The following is a 13,322-nucleotide window of genomic DNA, read 5'->3' on the forward strand; positions in this document are numbered from 1 at the left end:
CAGCTACACTAACTCCTGCTGCCCCCCCCCCTTCCTACACTGTACTGCACTATACTAACCCTTGCTGCCCCCTCCCACCAACTACATTGCACTACACTTCAACTGCAGGGAAACTAACTAAGGAAACTAAACTGCAGGGAACTACACTACAACTGCAGGGAAGCTAAATTCTGTCACCCAGCATGGTCCATCCCGGGAGTGGTGACAGCTGCAATATCCCAATGGATGCCCAATACCTCCCTTCCTCCCCCCCCCCCCACGCAGTGGCGGTGTAGTGAAATTTTTTGCAACTTTATCAGATTTTGCAACTGGTTGCACTTATTTATAGGTATAGCTTTCAGAAAGTGCAACCTAAGCATTGAGTTCAACCTATCTGTATCAGAAAATGCAACCCAATCAAACCTTATTCTCACACAGAACCCTCCCCTCTTGTTCAACTAATAACCCCCCTGGAAGGAACAATCCCCCCTCGTGCTCAACTAATAACCCCCCCTGGAGGGAACAATCCCCCCTCGTGCTCAACTAATAACCCCCCTGGAGGTAACAATCCCCCCTCTTGCTCAACTAATAACCCCCCCTGGAGGGAACAATCCCCCCTCTTGCTCAACTAATAACCCCCCCTGGAGGGAACAATCCCCCCTCTTGCTCAACTAATAACCCCCCCGGAGGGAAAAATCCCCCTCGTGCTCAACTAATAACCCCCCCTGGAGGGAACAATCCCCCTTCTAGCTCAATGGGATCCGTGGTTGCAAAAAATTACAGACGTGTTAACAGAGAGGAGCCACGCCTACACAGTCATACACTGTCCTCTATGACAAGTTGCAAAATATGATGGGTTGCAAAATTTTTCATTACAGCGGCATTTCATCCAGCATGCTCCATTGCGAGAGTGGTGGGTGACAGCTGCAATGTCCCCAGGGATGCCCGATACCTCCCTCCCTCGTCACACAGTGGTGGCAGCCTGGTAATGTTACTCACTCTGGTATTTCCCGGGAGCAGCGGCTCTTCTCTCCATACTCCGACAGGCATGATTCCATACTGTAGCTAAGGGACTTTGCTTGATGAGGTCATAAAGCGAGGGACCCTTAAAGACACAGTACGGAATCATGCCTTACAGAGTATGGAGAGAAGAGTCGCTGCACCCGGGACACACCAGAGTGAGTAACATTACCAGGCTGTGTGCCGGGGAGGGAGATATCAGACATCCTTAGAGACATTGCAGTTGTCACCGCTTTCCCTGCCAAAATCTTACACACACACACGCACGCATGCACGCACACACACACACACACACACACACACACGCACGCACGCACGCACGCACACACACACACGCACCCACGCACGCACGCACACAAACACACACACACACACAAACACACACACACACACACACACACACACACACTAATTTGTCCTGCTGTAATCCATTTCAATGTATCTATGTTGAACATTAACGATACATTTTTCTAATGCTAAGCTTTTCTACTCATCCTGTGTAAATTCTACTTCAATGTGTTGTGGCTGTTCAGTGAATACTTGTACACCAACTGCGCGCAGAGCAAGCTTGCTGTGTTTTTTTAATCTTCACTACAGCACACTGACGTCTCTTTTCTCATGACATCTTTGTATCTTTTTCAAGCCAGTCAAGCTGAAAAAGCAATGTCAATGCCAGGGTCAGAGAGGTCAGCTGTGACACTACCCTGAAGTGTTATTCATTCTAATACCATGACAAGACAGATACATTGTGGTGTGACTAAACTGATGCATGTTAAATTTGTTGCAAATTAAGGCATGATAGATATATGAAGGGCTCATTGCAGCTGTCAGAGTGTTTCTATCAGTCTTTCAACCATGCATGGGCAGGAACTACTGAGAAACTGAGAAATAGAATATTCTATGAGAAAAGACAGTGCCATTTTTCACTTCCCCAAGACATTTATGCTGAAATTAAAATAAAAAGTGAAGTAAAACGCTGTGAGATAAAATTTCAAATAAAAAGTAGAATAAGTCCTGTTGTGCTTTGGTTTCCTAAAATAATGAATGTATGATATTCTACAAGTAATAAACTATAATAGTGATAATGATAATAACAATAATAATGCTGCACGGAAATAGAATAAGTTAAGAGATGAGTGGTAGTATGAAAGCCTATCTGATTAATTGCATTTGTAAAGTTTTCTGATGTTGTTTATAAGTTAATCTAACATACCTTAAAGTAAGAGGTGAATTACGTGACGTACAACATATGCATGCAGCAGCAATAAACCAGTTTGTTTAGTTCATTTTACACTAACAAGCTTCAGTAAACTGCAATTTCTATCCTCTTAATAATATACTTAAAGAGAATTTGAAGTGAAATTAAAAATAAGAAACAGATACTCTAGGTCAGTGGTCCTCATGCGGAGCCATTTTCACTGGCCCTCCAAACACAAAATGTATAACTTATAGATGCTGCCCACTGCACCTTTAAATATCGGCGGCCCACATAAAGAATAGCAGTGCTGACACCACCCATCCACATACTGTAGAAGCCAGTGGGCAGTAATTTGCTGGCTTCCAATCCAATTCTGTATCAGGTGACACTGCTGTCCAACTGAACGGCAGGTTGCCACCTGGGTATGCTTCACTGTCTGGTGCACAACAACGTTCTTCGGGGTGCCGCATGACTGAATGGCTGCTGCTGGGAGTTCTCCTCCAAGCATGACTGGGGGAAATTAATACCTAGATTCAATGTAATGTTTTTCAACATCAGTTTATGTATGTTCTGGCCCTCCAGCAGTCTGAAGTATGTTGTTTCGGGCTTTGACCGAAAACTTTTGGGGACCCCTGCTCTAGGTCCTATAGAGCCCTCCTGGTCTCTTTCAGGAAACCCCACTATGTTGCAGACCTGTAGTACTATCTAGGCATAATAGTTTATCACTTATTATTATTCAGGATTTCTGGATCCTTCATGATATCTCCACCAGAGATGTGTGGCGTTATCTGGGGAGTGTGCAGTGGCCAGGCAAATTTTTAACTTCACCCATCAGTCATTGAGGCAACAAAAATCTGTCAACTATAATTCTTTCACTTTTCTTCATGATCAGATCAGAGTAATGCTGCAAAAATCATGGGAAATGTGCAAGTACAAGCAGAGCACAGTTTTTGCAGCAATGACTATAGCAGTTGCTCTTATTGGTAATCCCAACAACACAAAATCTTCTATAAAAACATCTGGCTCACCCTGAAGTATACTCACAAATGGCAATGCTATTGATCCATAGTTCAGTAAACCATCATTGCATTATCATTGTTCTGTCTTCCAATATATTGTATGTAAAACAGAAGATGCCACTCAAACTCTAAACCAATGGTGATAGCTAAAAGGGCACCAGGCCTGTTTATATCCAGAGGAATACTTTCTCAAGAAACTTTATCAGCAACCATATATGGTAGAGTGAGCCAATGTAAACAGCACAAACAGTAAAGGAGGTGCAGCGTAAGATAGAGAACAGATGTTGCAATAATGGTTTACTGAATCATGGGCAAATAAAATTGCCACTTAAAAATATACTTCAAGGTGTTACAGATGTTTACATGCATACCAGTTTATCTGATACTACTATAGATTGTCTGTTCATATAATTTGTAAGGATTGACTGGGGGTACCTATGGTTATGGTGTGATAGAATTAGGGAACTAGTGCTGGTTGTCCACTACATAATGGCTGATCATTTTCATGTGTACTATTATTAATCCTTTATTGTTTGCCTAACCCTCATTGATGTTCCTGATCAGCTGAAAGATCCCTTTTTGGTTAAAAAAACATCCCTTCCTGATGTCTAACGATAACCTCCCCAACCCTCATTCCTGAAGCCTAATCTTAACCACCAATTCTTATAAAGAAAAAACAAACAAACATTCCCCCCAAAAAACACAACTTACTGACACATAACTAACTTCTAACTTTTGTGTTAATATAAAAAAAAACCCAACAAACAAACAAACAAAAAAGCTTCCTCGGGGACCTCAAGGTTTTTTGGAAGGAATTGTATGGGAAACACAGCTTTTGGATAACTTTGTAAAAGAAGGTTTGAATTCTAAACTGTATTCACTTGGTAACTGGCAGTCACAGAGGGATTGTCAAAGAGAACCAGAATTAAGGTAGAGGTGGATAAGATAAGTGGCAGGGGTCAGTAGGCATCGAAGAAGAGCCAATCTCAATATGCAATAGTAATTCTTCCATGCACATTTCCAATGTACAGCAGCATTGCCCTCTACATGTTTATCAGCCATATACAGCATCAGTGTCTATTTCTTGTTTTTCCTTCATGTCCTTTCCATTCCATGTGCAGCTTGTTTTCATTGTAGAAGTTCACACCACCTCTAAAGTAAATTTAGAGTTGGTGGACTTCTACATTGTTTTACGCTGTTGAGTACCTGAGTATCTGGAATGAAGTCTTCACACCCCACCCTACCGTTGGTAGCCATTGAGTGTGATTCCTATACTCTAATTCAGAATGTTTTCATTTACAGTGGCCTCTGTCTTCCATGTAAAAGCTTGACATAGGCACATTCCATGTGTATCCCTCTTATTCCTTTCCCATTCTACATCCATACATTGAGGCCTCATTTTTCTTTGATCAGCATCCCATATGCATCATTATGCACTTCAGTACAAATCTATATAAGATGTATGAAAACGGTTCAAATAATTTGATAACTGAATGCCATTAAATATTATATTTTAACTTCAGCATGTATCTGCTAATTTTTTTTTTTTTAAGGAAACCTGCTGCAACCCATAGTACAGGTTTGTAATGAAGAAATCTAGAATTCCACAGGGAAAGGAGATGTTCACATCTGTTGGATGCTGGATATGCAGAGCCTTCGGACTAATCACTCCCATATCAGAAACAGCTGGTGGCCATGCAATGTAACTTTTCCAGTGAAGCTAATGAAGAAGTCAGGGCAGGTGAGCACCAATATATCAATGTCACTTGTTCAAATATTTTTAAAATATAGAGATAATTTTATAAGGATTAATAGTTTCCTAACTTGATAATTCCATGAAAATGAAATATCTTGATGAATATGCAAATTATCACACTGTATTCATATAAAAATTTAAAGGATTGAAATGAAAACTTTACCCTTGTGACTTCCGGTTTGACTTGTCTGTTGTTTCAGAGGCCGGAGGATATAATTTAATGACAGCATAGGTGCAGTCTCATATCAAAGTGCTGGCCAAAAATGAGGGACCCACTGAGGGGAATAGAATAGCTTTTTATCATGCCAACACAGGTAATGGTAAGTAAAGCTATGTACACACATCCATTCCTCCAATAATTGTCACCCATCGGGGAATAGGAAACAATCCCTCAGGTGATAATTTGGGGAACAATGTTGTATAGACATGTTCCTAGCCTTGAGGATATTGATGTCTTCTGTTGCTATAGAAAGGGGTGGAGGGATGTCGATTGGTACACAAATCGACATCAGCCCAGCTCAGGCATCGGGGGTTATTAAGAATTGGACAGGATGGATCCTTAACGATGCCCGATTCCCAAGCAAGTTGGATTGGCGGCTGCAGTGTACACAGGACAATTGTTGGCTGAAACAAACGTTATCGGCCATTTCGGAAGACGTTGTGGCATGTGCGTACGCACCTAAAGGCTGTATGTAATGCAGCCTGTTAGTTTCATTTTACTCCTGTATTCAAGTCCAATTTAAAGAGAGATTCCACAAAAAATGTTAAATTCCTGTTGCCAGGAGAATGACCAGGACCCCCTGCTGCAGGAATAGTTAGTTGCCCAAGCAAAAATTGTAACTAATTTACAACATCAGGACTAATCCACTGGCTGGCAGCAAATTATGTCATTCCCATCTGCCAATTTATCATAGAATCTCTCTAAGGCTTTGTTCACATTGCATTCCAATCGCATTAGCGTTTGCATTGGGCGTTTTTTGATGCAATTTTTTTTGCAATTCCCAGTGCTTGGGTGGGCGGTGCGTTTTTGCTAAAAGAGCTTTTCTAAGCGCTTTTCCAGAGCGCAAGTCAGGAAGTGAACCCTTTGACCTGGAAAATAATAAATACAATGGGCTCAATTCACAATTTGGAAAATCGCCTGCGCTTGTAAAAAGGGCAAAAATGCCCTTAGTGTGAATGACCCAGGAAGGTGGCCACACACCATACAATTTTTTTTAATATCTGTTCAATTCAAGAATAGCAATCAATTTTTCTGATTTCAAAAATCTGACCAATGTACCACACACATATGTTCAATTTTTCCCCAATTATGAAAAAGAGATTGAAAACTCAGAAAAAAATGATCGGCTGTATATATTAATAAATTGACAATCTACCATACACCATTAAATTTTCGTAAAAATGTATCAGAAAAATCAGACTTCTTGCTCAAATAAAAAAAAAAGCTTTTAATATTTCTGGAAATCCGATCTTTTTATTGAATTGCCATAAAATCGGAATCATTTTATTGTATCGTGTGTGGCCACCTTAAGGGCCAATTTACACTGCAAAAGCCTCTCTGAGCGCTTTGTAATTTTAAAAGCTCTTGCTAATGTTATCTTATGTGTGTGTTCACACTGGAGCAATGGAATTTTGTAAAAATCCCCCCCCCCCCCCCATAGCATTGCATTAGCAAGAGGTTTTAAAATCTCTAGCACTTGAAAAGTAGATTGAATCAGCCCTAAAAATTATGCTTTTTTATATGCACATAAAAACAGTTATCAAGTTGAAATAATGTTAGCAACTAATCTTTGCAATAAGGGAGCTGAACTACAGCCAAACAGATCAGCGGCACTGCCAGCAGGGGCGGAGCAATAGGGGTTGCAGAGGTTGCGACCGCATCGGGGCCCTTGGGCCAGAGGGGCCCCGAAGGGCCCTCCCTCAACTTCAGTATTAGCTCTCTATTGGTCCTTTGCTCATAATCCCATAATCCTCATGGTCCCAGAGCCTTCTGTCATGCTGCCCCTACGTTTTGGAACTCCTTACCTCAACAGATCAGGACAGCTCCATCCCTGGACGTGTTTAAATCCAGACTGAAAACCCACCTGTTCAGTTTGGCATTTGCAGAAATATAACTTTTGTTGTGTGAATACTTCATCCTACTACCAATTACTGAATCTGAGAGAGCCTAAGCGCTTTGAGTCCTATGGGAGAAAAGCGCTATAGAAATGTTATTGTATTGTATTATTGTATTGTATAATAATCACTTCTTTAGATACTTTGAATAGTGGTAATCTTTACCAAACTTTTTCCCATCCCCTTCTTGGTAGGTTTTGGTGCGCCGTATCAATTGTTACGTATAGAGTGTTTGGGGGGCCCCAATGTAAAACTTGCATCAGGGCCCACAGCTCCTTAGCTACGGCACTGACTGCCAGGTAACTGGTCTAGATTTAAAGGAAATAAACATGGCAGCCACCAAATGATTCTCACTTCAGATTCCCTTTAGTCATTCTGATGAAGGCTAGCCATCATTGCATAAATTGGAATTTTCAAATGAATCTTAGCAATTTTCTTTCATTCTACCACGCTTACCTATTTTAGTATATTCTCTTCTCATTTGTTGTTTTCCTTTTTTTTTATCATGCAGCAAATTATCCACTGAGTGTCTGTCCAGTGCAACCTGTTCAGTAACTCAATTGAGATTGACTCTAGGCTATTTGGTATATTTTCAGCACGAGTGAATTTTGAAAACTTCATCTTGATCCAGTCAGACGAAATGAAAGCTAATATTCTTTATCTGCAGTGGATTGCTGCAGATCAACTGTTTTCATATGAACTTAAATAAGATTTAGTGTTTTATGTCTGTCACAGCATTACAATTGAAAGTGATCAGGATCAATATCTAGGCCTCTTGATGTAGCTTGAGCTCTGTACATTGCTATGGGTTAGAGGTCTGTATTTAAACATTTCTGTGTCAAATTAATTTTCATGTTATCTCCAAATTCAATTAACCATGAACCCTGTGGAAGTTAAGAAAAAAAAAGGAGGCCGTCAACCAGTAGTGACAAATTGCTGTGCTTAGTGTGCATATCAAGGCAAAGTGTTGAGCCTTGCTAATCTTCTCACTAATTCTCAATTACCGTAAAATGAAGCAATAAATCACAAAGACAGAGGATCGGTGGAAATGTTGTTTTCAAGGTGATTGGCAGTCTCCCTTAAGATTTTTTTCAGCTTGTTTTAGGCTTAAGGTTTAGTGAATAAGCTGAGGGACAGAGAATGAGGGGGGCTCTAGACTCCAGAATAATAATATATAGGCCCACAGGCCTTTAGGGGATAGTATGAAGGGACAGCACCAATTTCAACCCATCAGACATCCAATTTTTCTCCTTTTCATACCTGCTGCAGTAAATGAGAAACAAATTAAATTTCCCTCCACTCTCTCCACAGAAACCATTTAAATTTTTCATGGAAACTAATTTGTCCCTAGATAGATAGCACCTCATTCCATGAAAATATACTGTGTCAGTGGAAAAAAATAAATTTGTGTCACTCTGGATTTGCCATTCTATGTAATGTCATTCAGTGCAGAGCGATAAATGAGGGCCTGCTGGAACACAATGGCTGTGGCTTGCTCTCTGGTGCATTTGCATTGTGCTCCACACGCCATAGCGTTCTCATATTCTCCCTGTTATTAATTTGCAACCTGGGTTTTACATTCATGAGGCTGAGATTGAAATGTAAATGAGGCAAAAATAAGTAGTCAGCACTAGACCGGGCCAAGTGTCCTATGTCAGAGACTCATGGACGTACATGAAAATAGTTATCATTCAGAGAGATTAGCAGCTCGGGAGGACATCAATCACTGTAGCAAGGAAACAATGAATAAAAAAATCCTCAACATGAGGAAGGAAATTACAACAGTTTAAAGCAAAAAGGAATATGTAATAGATTCAACCTGTTGTTGCAGCGGGAAAATAGCTGTAATGAAAGGAGGGAAAAATCTGTATCCTATTAAGTTTTTCCTTCTCATTTTTTTAAGCGCTTGAATTCAAATTATTCCTCTTTTTTGTCATATCAACTTATCTAGTAAATGAGCTAAGCCCCATTGTATGAAACACTTCTCCTACTGGCGAGTGAAACAGAGAATTTCATTTGTGGAATGTTGTGTCATATTACTGGCATCGGATTCTCGGCAACACTCATGGGCATTTAAATAGAAAATAACCATTATTTTTTGAATTAATTATATTGTATTAGCATATACCTCTCCAGTGAATACATGTGAGCGTAATGTATTCCTGATACTTTTTTTTTATCTGTATGTGTTGTTTAAACATTTAGATGTAAACTATTTATATAATGGTTATGTTTAGAGACCTAAACCATATTAAAAATACATAAAGTGATAACGAAACGTAACTTGTGTGATCAATAATGTTGCTCACATATGCCTCTGTAAAGTTCATGGGCACTTCAGATGAATGGTCCAAACTATATTTTTTGGGTGATTTGTTTAGGTTCTTATAGGGCAACTACAATAACCACATGCTACAAATAAGATATAGGAAGCCCGCCAAATGTCTGTGGAATGTGTTATTGATAAAGAACAGACAAACAAGCAAGAAAAATGCATAAAGCAGTGAGAAAGGGACACTTTAGATAGTGTTGAGGTCAGAAGAGGCTTTTGGAAGGGCAAGTGGGGCAATCACCCCAGTCCTTGTCCCCTGCAGGGACCTCAGATTTCTCTGTGACAGTATCTTCTCACGGAGCAGCAAGCAGTGAGAGACGGGCCAATAGCAGCAGCACTAGCTTCCTATTAGCCAATGCTGGTGCTGCTGTGGCCATCCAATCATAGAGGAGGGATGGACAATCATTTAAAGAAGTGCCGCTCAGCTGATATGCAGCAGCCTGCAAGTAGTACATATAAAGAGTTGCCCCCATGCTGCCCAGCCAATCTTCATGCTACAAAAAGGAGACCCCCAGCTGTGCTTCAGGCGAGGAGGAGATCCAGCAGGAGAGGGATGACCAGCCATGCTGCAGACGTGTGCTTCCTGGCTACCGTGTTTACATTGCTGGGCAATGAGTCTGCAGGGCTGCTATAATTGACAGAATGCCTTGCCCTCAGCGAGGACAGAGCAGAGAGGTGAGATCAGGGTGGAGGGACTCTGAATGTGGAGGAAGCACCTGTGTAAAAAGAAAGGCAGAGATATTGACCTCCCCTTCCACCCATAAGGTAAAAGACAGGAACAGCTACTGTGTAGGGAAGGTGAAAGGTCATGTGCTGGTTCGGCTGCTAGCAGAGGACAAATTACCTTGTTCTGACAGACCCTGGGGTGGTAGTGTGTGTGTATGTATATGTGTGCATCTACAACATTTGTGTGTGTGTGTGTGTGTGTGTGTGTGTGTGTGTGTGTGTGTGTGTGTGTGTGTGTGTGTGTGTGTGCACATGCATATACAGCATATCTGTGTGTGTATCCACAGCATGTCAGTGTCTCTAGGCCCCGAAAATGACACTCACCCCAGGTCCCGTGTACGCTAAGGCCGCCTCTGGTTGAGATGACTGAAAAGATGTCAGTCCGTCAATTTACTTCTTACTGGGGTCACTTATTGCTGCATACACTGTTAAACAATAAATAGTGGTAATTTCTGAGATTCTCAACAATAACACTATGGGGGTCACTTACAGAGCAAATAGATTGCTATCCCTCAGCTTTGTGCTGCCCTGTGGAATAACTAAGGAGGATGGGGCCCCAATCACTCTATTGATATGGAGCCCCATAATCTATCAAGGACAGCTGCAGTGTCAGAAAGGTGTATTTAGATTAATAAAACAGTGTAAGGATTACCACTATGCAATGCACATATAGAGGTATTCATTATCAGCATATCATCAATGAAAATCTAATAAGATGCATGAAGGACCAGGGGCCCCAGTGTGGTTGCAACCTCTGCATCCGCTATTGCTATGTCACTGGTGCTGCCTCAGTCACCTAAGCACAAAGCCTGCAGCAATGGTAATTCAAAAGTGTGGACTATTACACTTTTGGAGCTGTACCTCACTGCTGCTGCATTGTGCATGACTCCTTTGAAATCAGCATAGGTTTTACATGGAAATGACACAATGAGAGTAGATACAGAATAAATTACCGTATATACTCGCATATAAGCCGACCCGCATATAAGCTGACCCCCCGACTTTTACCTGAAAAAACAGGGAAAAATGATTGACCCCCATATAAGCCGGGGGTAGGAAATGCTGGATTGGTGCAGCCCCCAGTGTGTCCCAGTATAGCTAGTATAGTGCCCAGTATGGGTAGGTAGTGCATCAGTATAGCTAGTATAGTGCCCAGTTTAGCTAGTAAAGTGCCCAGTTTAGCTAGTATAGTGCCCAGTATAGCTTGTATAGTACCCCAGTATGGCTAGTATAGTGCCCCAGTATAGCTAGTATAGTGCCCCAGTATGGCTAGTAAAGTGCCCAGTATAGCTAGTATAGTGCCCAGTATAGCCAGTATAGTGCCCAGTATAGGTAGGTAGTGTCCAGTATAGCTAGTATAGTGCCCAGTATAGCTTGTATAGTACCCCAGTATGGCTAGTATAGTGCCCCAGTATAGCTAGTATAGTGCCCCAGTATGGCTAGTAAAGTGCCCAGTATAGCTAGTATAGTGCCCAGTATAGCCAGTATAGTGCCCAGTATAGGTAGGTAGTGTCCAGTATAGCTAGTATAGTGCCCAGTATAGCTAGTATAGTGCCCCAGTATAGCTAGTATAGTGCCCAGTATAGCTTGTATACTGCCCAGTATAGGTAGTAAAGTGCCCAGTATAGCTAGTATAGTGCCCAGTATAACCAGTATAGTGCCCAGTATAACCAGTATAGTGCACAGTATAGCTAGTATAGTGCCCCAGTATAGCTAGTATAGTGCCCAGTATAGCTAGTAAAGTGCCCAGTATAGCTAGTAAAGTGCCCAGTATAGCTAGTGTAGTGCCCAGTATAGCTAGTATAGTGCCCAGTATAGGTAGGTAGTGGCCAGTATAGCGCTCCCCGCTCCCCCCCGTGGCTGCCGCTGCTATTACCTGCTTAGGCAGCGGCTTCCTCTAATCCGCGTTCCCCTCTCATGTTGTATATAAGTGTATCACAGCAGCGTTCCCGGCGCTGCTGCTGTGACGATGCAGGGGGCAGGAAAGAGCGGGGATCTGTATCGCCGTTACCAGGGGAACCGCTCTTTCCTGCCCCTTGCATCGTCACAGCAGCAGCGCCGGGCGCGCTGCTGTGATACACTTATATGCAACATGAGGGGGGAACGTGGATTAGGAAGCGGCCACTGCCTAAGCAGGTAATAGCAGCGGTGGCCGTGGGGGGAGGGGGGAGTGGGGCGCGGACCTCCCGACCACCAGGAAAGACTCGCATACAAGCTAACCCCCCAAATTTTGACCCCCTTTTGGGGGGTCAAAAATTCGGCTTGTATGCGAGTATATACGGTAATACAAATCTGCAACTCTCACTTTATAGGGCAAAACTTAAAGGGACCTTTTCTCAAACTCACATGAAGCTAGAGCAGGGATGTCAAACAAGTCCTTCAAGGGCCAAGGTCCTCACGCATTTTTGACACAGCTCAAATTAATTGATGGGTCTGAATCAGGAAAGGTGTGGTTCATCAGGTAGAACACATTCCTCTCTTTCTCAGTTCATCCTAAACACTGGCATGAATCAGGCCTGGAGTTTGACACCTGTGAGTTAGAGGATACACATAACACTTCCAAAAGACAGAACTCACTGGTTCCATATTTCCACAAATGAGGGTTTGCCCAAAAACCTCAGACTACCTAGCTATACTGAAGTGGGGAGCTTCTCGCTACCTATACTGAAGGAGGGGTGCTTCATATGGCTACCTAGATTAAAAAGGAGACAGTAGTCACCTGACTGCCTATACTGAAGGGGAGGGGGGGTCATCTATATTAAATGGGAGGTCATCTGGCAACCTATACTGAAAGGGGGGTCATCTGGCTATCTATACTGAAAGAGGGGTCATCTGGCTATCTATACTGAAAGGGGGGTCATCTGGCTATCTATACTGAAGGGGTGTCATCTATATTAAATGGGGGTCATCTGGCTACCTATACTGAAGGGGTGTCATCTATATTAAATGGGGGTCATCTGGCTACCTATACTGAAGAGGGGGGGGGGGGTCATCTGGCTACCTATACTGAAAAAGGGGGACCATCTTACTACCTATAATGAAGGGGGTCTCATCTGCAGCATACCTTGGAAAAGAAGCATTACGTCCCTGTCAATGTTGCAATAAAGAACTGCCTCAGAGTGGATTCTCCTGTTTGGCACCTGCTCACCACTGCACCTGAGTTTGATGCCTCTCCTG

The sequence above is a fragment of the Hyperolius riggenbachi genome, chromosome 2, assembly GCF_040937935.1.
Source record: "Hyperolius riggenbachi isolate aHypRig1 chromosome 2, aHypRig1.pri, whole genome shotgun sequence".
Classification (NCBI taxonomy): Eukaryota; Metazoa; Chordata; class Amphibia; order Anura; family Hyperoliidae; genus Hyperolius; species Hyperolius riggenbachi.